An 8,684-nucleotide genomic window follows, 5' to 3' on the forward strand; every position below is an offset into this window, starting at 1 on the left:
TTTTAACCAGATTAAAAATCTGGGTTTTAGATTTTAAAGCTGATCTTTGTATTTCTTTAAGAGCCAACAGTAGAAGTAACCCACTGGCTACAAATGGACTCTAATGACGTGATCTCCCTTATTCCAAACTCCCGCCCTTTCTTCTTTAATATTTGCATCAGAGTCAGTACAGTTGCAAATTAATGTGATGCTCTTCCTGATAGTTTTTTTCTGAAAAAACTGCTTGTCTCAGCCATTACAAAGTCCTGCAATTTTTCTAGCTCTGGTTTTAAAAGGCATACTAAGTGATGTTAATCCCATACACTTTATGTCAAATTCAGTGAACATGTCCTCACGGTCACCTAAATCTCTATTTTCTGTGTGCGCAATAAAAAGAAAATTCAGTTTTAATACACAGCCCTGGCTGTGTAGATAGAAAACAGAAAGGAGTGCAAGATGTACCAGCCAATCAGCAGCAGGCTGTTGAGCTGCTCCCCACTGCTCACAGCGTTTACATCCACTCCAATACTCCACTATTATTCCAAACATGACAATATTTGACGTTTGATACTAGGGCACTCAAACAGCATATTCTGGTTGGATGTTCTGAATAAGGCCTTTTTACGAATATAGCATTTTCCGATTAAGACGTGATATTCTGGTATTATTCAGGTGTTAGAGGCTTTCTCTGGACATTGTACCGTGCCCAATTACCCACAACAACATACTTTCCATTACATGTTTGATATATTTTGAATTGTCATCTGTGTTTTTCTTCTTCACATAGGACAAATAAAGGTATTTCCACTATAAACTGGTGCATACAGGTGCACTGGAATACTGGAAATGAAGTTGTTGATGCTCTAAACTAGCCTGGGGGAGGACACCCAGACCCCCCACTATGAGATATACATCTGGAATATTCAACACGGTCTCACGGCAGGTTGTGAAATTGTCACGTTATTTTAAAACTATTGATTCGTGTGTTGCTGAGAACGTAGTGTATTTGTCTCGGTCACTACGTAATGAGAAGCCTCAATTTTGGGAATGAAAAAACAGGGAAACGTCACGCCACATGCCGGGAAATGAGTAGGGACACGATCCCTGGTGTGGGTAAAAGTCCTGTGTTGTTTGAGATAGATGCAGTATTAGCTAAGGTCTATATATAAGAGACTTCAGATACAGTATTGGGGACCACTAAGGTCTATATAAAGAGACTTCAGATACAGTATTAGGGGACCACTAAGGTCTATATATAAGAGACTTCAGATACATATTGGGGACCACTAAGGTCTATATAAAAAGACTTCAGATCCAGTATTAGGGACCACTAAGGTCTTTATAAAAGAGACTTCACGATCCTATTAGGGGACCACTAGGTCTTATAAAGAGACTTCAGATACAGTATTAGGACCACTAAGGTCTATATAAAAGAGACTTCAGATACAGTATTAGGGACCACTAGGTCTATATAAAAGAGACTTCAGATACAGTATTAGGGACCACTAAGGTCTATATAAAAGAGACTTCAGATCCAGTATTAGGGGACCACTAAGGTCTTTAGAAAAGCATCCAAAGAGCACCATGTCATGGGACCTTTAAACTACCTTTCACCAGTGGAGGCGAGCCACCTTGCCTCTGCTAAAAACTGAGGAAGCGCTTACACATTCATGATGAAGTAATATTAGCATTCAGAGACAAACTGTAACACAACAAAGGACATGCAGAGCGTAACACCTCCGCTAACAATATCTTGGATGAAAACCCTCACACATTTTATTTTCCCACAAACCAAATACTTGTTGTGTTCCCTGCGGCGAGAAGACACAGTTTACAGGTATCTTGTGATCTGCACAGCTCAGTCACCTCATTTGTTTACAAAGTAGGGCCGTCCTCAACTAAAAGTCAAACACCCGTATGATTTTGTCGACAAATCAAGATCTGTTCAACTGAGTTATTCCACAAAGAATCATGCAAAAGCGTCACTTTAAATTGTGTTGCACGTCTCAACCACAGCCTGCAATTTTTGCCAGCCCTGGATTCAAAAGACCTGCTTTTTGTGAAGCATTCACGCGCCTCCAGTACATCAAACCTCCCTCCACTGTACACACGGCCCCAAACACACACTCAAGTGTCCAAAATATCATAAACCCCTTCCCTCCTGTCGAGCTGCTCCCCGCTGCTCACAACCCACAACGTCTGATTGCCAAGGGGACTAAAAAGCTTTTTATAAACCCGCCTCCTCTCCTCTCCTCACCTCGCTTCCAGTTTTTTGCCTCCAGGCACAGACTGTATTGTGAGTCTGGTCCTGGTCTCCTCTGCTGCTGGTCCTGTGGTTCCTGCCCAGATGCTTGTCACTCATCTTGATGAGCTGTCAACCTTACAGCAGCATTCAGGCCTCTGGCTGCAGCAAACAGCGTGAGTAAACTCTCCTCAAGCACTGAGCTAAATCCTTCTGCACAGATCTCCGGCTTGCTTTTGAACATTTCTTGTTAGTTCACCTGTTTGGTTTGACTCCCTCCCCTCTCTTTTTTTGTGCTGCCTGCCATTGTTGTTGACCTGTGACCTCCCTTTGACTTCTGTAACCTTGATCAGTGCTGCCCCCTGTTGGCCAGGAGACACAGGAAGGTTTCCCAAGAACTGGAGTTTTTTTTTTTTTTTTTTTTAGGTCCCCTCCAGTTGTTTTGCTAATTGTCTAATTGTGAATGAAATGGATTTTACTGCCTTGAGGGACCCCCTTGAAAACAAGACGCTACATCTCAAGGGTTTTTTCCTAATACAGAATTTCAATACAGAGTCAAATACTGGTTTTAGCACACGTGTGTCAAAGTCAAGGCCCGCGGGCCAAATCCGGCCCCTCGCAGGTTTTTATCCGGCCCGAATATCAGTTTCAATTCACAATCAATGATGGCATGCCTAGTGCACCAAACCAGAAGGACGAGAAACAGTTTTTCTTGATTTGCTCAATTCTACGATGGCTGAGGAACTTTTTCGCTGACTTTTGCAGGGCTTAGTGTTGACAACAATGCAACAAAAGTTGAAAAAAAACGACAATGATGGTGAAAGTGTAAATAAAGAAGAAACAAGAAACAAAAATGACAACGACTGCTGTAAGACAAGCAAGGATATTTTACGTTTTCAATAAAATGGCATGGCAGCATATTACATTTTTTATTACAAGTTATACCCAACAATACAACGGCCTACGAGTCCAGTTGAAATGATTAGACCAATAAATACTTAGCTGGTCGACAGGCTTTTTAGCAGAGGTAACGTGGCTCTGTCTGGCGCTTAGCAACACCCATGATGATTGGGATTGGTTTGAAGAAATGCCAAAAAAACCAAAACACATTTTTCTCCCCAGAGTGCTTTGTGGACTGGCCAGACCCTCCTCTGCGGCCCTGTGGAGGAAGGTCTGGGAAAGCGTGACTATATTAAGGGAGACTGCAGCTAAGAATAAACACCCCAGCTCTGAGTTAAGTTGCGTGAGGAGCCGGGTCGTCACTTTTCTTGGTTTGGCCTAGTTTGGCCTAGTTTGGCCCTGCAGCTCCCCTGATGTCTGGATCCCATTTGGAAGCATTTGACTTTATTTATTCAACACCTTCCATCTCCCGTCAATCACCGGCTCTGTGAACGCATCTGTTTTATGCATCAATAATAGGTCCTTTTACAATGCTCCTTCTCGTCCACTCTGCTGAGATTCATCACACCGCCGTCACTTCATCATGTCACTTGTCTTCAAATACTTCAGCATAGCTTCCATTTTAGTTGTTATGTTCATTCTGAATCAGAATCAGAATCAGAAATACTTTATTGATCCCTGAAGGGAAACTCTGTGTCGCAGTTGCACAAATAGTATAAATACCAGAGTAGAAATATAAATAACGAAATATAAGGAGTGTGGATATGTACAGTATTTACATAGTTAAAGAAATGTTATCGTACATTATTTACATAATTAACATAATTAAGGAATTGCAATGGTGAAAAGTAATAATAATAACAATTATAATTGTAGTAGTTGAGTATTGCACACATGCCAGGCCAGTGCTATTGCACAAAACAGATAATAAAGATAATATTGTTGAGTTTTAACCTCTCTGAGTGTGTGTGTGTGTGTGTGTGTGTTGGTGTGTGCGTGTGTGTGTGTGTGTCAGACACTTAGAGGGAGGAGTTATAAAGTTTGATGGCCACAGGCAGGAATGACTTCTTGTGGCGCTCTGTGGTGCATTTTGGGAGAATGAGTCTATCACTGAAAGTGCTCCTGTGATTGAGCAGCAAGCCATGGAGTGGGTGCGAGACATTGTCCAAGATGGCATGTAGTTTGGACAGCGTCCTCCTCTCTGACACCACCAACATAGAGTCCAGATCCCCCCCCACGACGTCACTGGCCTTGCGGATCAGTTTGTTGAGTCTTCTTATTTATTACTGTTACTCTCTATGCGTATCTGTGTTCATTTCTGTTGTATCTTATTGTATATTATCTAATTATCTAATAGCTTAGTGTGGCGCCATAGCGGCCGTAAACACCACCGGCTCTAGCCGTTTGCTGCTTCCTGTTTGGTGCTTGGAGGAAGAGCACCCATTGGCTGGTGACAATGTTCACATGATTTAACCCTCATGTTGTCCTCGGGTCAAAATTTGACCCGTTTTCAAATTTTCTTTTTTTATATCCGAATTAAAGGAAGTCGAAATACGGGTGAAAAATGTTGGAAAAAGCGGCAAAATCAATGAAAAAAAAAAAAAATCTAAAATACACAAACTTCATAACAAAACTTTGTGAAAAGCAACAAAAAAACATTGAGATAAGGGGAAAAAAAAAGGGAAGACAACGCAAGGGTTAACTTCACTACCAAGACAACCAACTTCAAGACGGGAAAAAGACGGACTCAGACTAAGTTTTACGTCCATCGTCCACTAATCGATCGGGACGACGGGAGCGTGACTCAAATCCAGCAAGACTCACGATTTCAGTCCGATATTTAAAATCAGTCCGCGACAGTGGAATCGCCTAAAAAGTCGCTTGGTGTGAAGTCGGCATTGGGCGTCAGCCACTTAAAACGCTTTGATGTGATCTGATGTGAGAAAGCTCTTTTTCATTTTTTTGTGTTTCTCCGCCACTGGTTAGAACAAAAAAGAAAAAAAAAAACAAATCTGTCTCAGGTAGAGAAAGCAGAAGAACAAAGAGCTTTAGAAATCAATTGTAAAGAAAAAGAAAGAAATGTTGCTGATGTGTTTTTCACACAAACTGAGGCAAACTGACGCCGCCTAATGCGAAACCTCAGCAGTCACTTTGTATTAGCGAGAGATTTGCTCTTTCTCTTTTTGTGCTCTTTCTGCTGCTTCACATTAACACACTCTAAGACCAGGGGTCTTCAACGTTTTCCAGGCCAAGGACCCCCAAACTGATGGCGAGATGGAGCGGGGACCCCCTAATTATATATATTGTATAACATTGTGTTATATCAAACTGGTCCTATAGTGCCATGTGTGCATTGATGACTGAAAGACATCTTCTGCCTCCATTTATCTGTTTACTACAGTGTGTTGAATTCATGTTAATGTGGATTTAAAGACATTTCAATTAGTGGAAAAAATATTTAAAAAAGTCTAATCAACCAAAACTTTCGCGACCCCCATGCAGTACCTCCGCGGACCCCCTAGGGGTCGCGGACCCCCTGTTGAAGACCCCTGGTCTAAGAAATAAATCCATAAACAAACAGTGTTGAAGAAAAAAAGTGTTGGCAGCTCATCACCTGGACTTTCTGGCGTAATTAAAAAACAGAATTTTTCAGTTAAATAACTGTGTCAATGGTAAAAAAAAAAACGTAACACTTTCTGTTATATTGTAAATGAACAGAAATATACCTCTGAGTCACGTACAAAGGACAATTTCTGTTAAAATTTACAGTCATACAACTGTTAATTTACAGATATTTCTTAGAGTGTACATGTAATACTGTTTTATTACGTTGGAGCTGTTATATCAGCCACCGTCTGCTGGGTTCTGTAGTTTTTCTTTGGCTTGTTTGTCCCGGATGGGTTAAGATTTGGATTCTTCTACTCTAATCTACCATGATTAGCAGGTGTACAATCTAAATAAATATCTGTGTATTAACTCTAACAGTTGACTGCCTGTATATTTCAACTGTAATTGTCCATAGAACATGATTCCCATTTGCTTTAAACATTTAAAATTGCATTATTCGATCTCCGACTTCTTTTGTCGGCCACAGAGGTTGGTTTTATGAGATTAACCCGCATGTTGTCCTCCAATTGTAATTACTCAAAATACCATGATTGATTCAACCCAACGCTCTTTGCCAAGTACAAATCTCTACTTTCATTCATTTTGGGGCGTCTTATTCAATTTTATAGCATTTGAAAAAAAAAACTGAAGTGTTTTTGAAATAGCATTGAGTAAAAGTTGACATATTCCAGTCTGTGATTATCATCAACATCCATTCCTTTAATTTTAGTCTAAATAATTCCTAATTTCTGCTTTTCTAACTCAAGCTTTAGGTATAATTTGCTATAAATGAGGTTTTTTTGACCATGAATTCCAAAAATAACTACAAAACTAAAGTTAATAAGTTAGTGTTACGTAGTGTTGAAATGGTCAAAAAAAGTGACAAACATTGGAAAACAGCGTCAGAAGTGTTGATTTTCAATTTTGACGGGAACACAACACGAGGGTTAAAGAAGTCACTTGTTTCAACGTTTGTCACTTTTTACGACATCTTTTTAATTTTTGTCGACGCTTTGGTTACTTCCCCCTTAGGAGACTGGAGACGCCCTCGGTTCCTTACCATTGGCGCTTCGTAAAATGCGCCATCTTTGGTATAGAGCGATGTTTCCCAGACTTAGGGTCGGGGCCCAAAATGGGTCGCAGACCCGTTTTATTGGGTCGTGGCGTGAGACACAGAAAGGAGAATAGAGACCTTTTCTGTTTTTGTTTACTTTCATAATGGAATAAATGTACTTCATATACATTTAAATTCATGGTTTGTTCCGTCTTTTGTCCACAGTTTAAAAATGTAGATGTTACAATGGTTCATGGTGTATTTTTGTAAATTTGGGTCCAGGGGGAGACAGCAAATTTCTCTTTTGGGTCTTGAGCTGAAAAAGTTTGGGAACCACTGGTCTAGAGTCATGCAAAGTGTGGTTAACATGTCGTACCCCGTATCTGCTTTGCCCCTGGTTGCATGGTTTGGAGGAAGCATTCTTTAAGCCCTGAAAAAGTGTGTTCAGACGGAAGTTTTGTCTCAATTTAATTACTCAATTGGATGTTTTTGCTGTCCATGTCTACTTGCTACAAACAGTGATTGCACTGACTGTACGGATGTTAGCAGTAGCTAACTGACAAAAAACATTTACCTCAGGGTGTGTTGGTGCTAAAGATCAGAGTCTGACTGATTTCAAAGCTTAGCAGGAACTCAAGCTATTCCTTTAATTTCATTCGATGGCTATTATTTTTCATCGGGTCTGATCAGGTCAAATAGCTCCCGGATAAACACAAATTCTGAAAGATTTCAAAGCGATCCTTGCCTCTTCTAGAGTGAATTTGCATATGCTTGTATCTTTCCATTGACTTTTGTATGGAATCACACCACCTCTAAACTGTGCGTTTTGCCCCCTTTGGCTGCAGAGATGGTGATGTTTCTTTGTGTGATCCTTTTCACATTACACATGGCAAGGGAGAGACTGGATGTTTTACCCACATTTCCTTTTGGAGTTGACCCGTCTACTAATGTCTGTCTAATGCAGGAAAAACCTGCGGATGTGTTGCAATGAAACTTCGTGGACAGATCAGACTACAGGGATGACAGTGATTTTACTAGCTACGTTTTACAGTGGGATTGTCTCTTTAATAGACTTCCATTGCATCCTCACTCTAAACACCTACTCTCTTGTTACACTAAACAACTTGTCAAGCAATTCCACTGTCACTGACTATTTTTCCAATCTGGGATTTAAAATGACGAGAGTTGAGGCGCTACCGTTGTCTCAATCATTTGGTGTAAGGTGGTCGTAAAACTCAGTCTGAGTCAGTCTTTTTTCCCATCTTGAAGTTATGACAAAATCAATGTAATCAATAATATTATAAGTTTAAGTATTGGTAGGGAAGTTGAATCATGTGAACATTGTCAACAACCAATGGGTGCGCTCCCTCCAGCACCAAACAGCAAGCAGCAAACAGCTAGAGCCGATGGTGTTCATTGGTGCAATAGTGCCGGGTTAAAGAGAGAAAGTTGACGGGTTTCAACCCTTCTGGAAGCAAGTCATGCTACGGGACTTCTACCGGCAGATAATCACAGATCTCCGGGTCCTGGGGCCATTCATCGGACTGTATACGGCAAAACAGAAAATCTGCACATTTTCCCATCAGTTACCAGCTAAAGCTAGCTCGGCTAATTTTTTCTTAGCATATCTAGTTGTAGTCTTGCAATGTGTGTCCCTGCCAGATTCCAAGTCTTTACATATTATGAGAGTCTTCAACGTTGGATGTGAGATAAACTCTTTAGATGTGAGATGGTGTCAGACTGTAGTCTTTTCAAAGTCTGTTTAAAATCTTCTAGTGATGGTGAGTATTATTTTATATCTATCTGTATATTTTATATCTATCTGTATATTTTACATCTATCTGTATTTGAGTCTTTTCAATGTTTTCAGCTTTTATCTTTTTGTATTATTGTCTCTTGGGT

The sequence above is a fragment of the Etheostoma spectabile genome, chromosome 13 (assembly GCF_008692095.1).
Source record: "Etheostoma spectabile isolate EspeVRDwgs_2016 chromosome 13, UIUC_Espe_1.0, whole genome shotgun sequence".
In the NCBI taxonomy this organism is placed as follows: domain Eukaryota; kingdom Metazoa; phylum Chordata; class Actinopteri; order Perciformes; family Percidae; genus Etheostoma; species Etheostoma spectabile.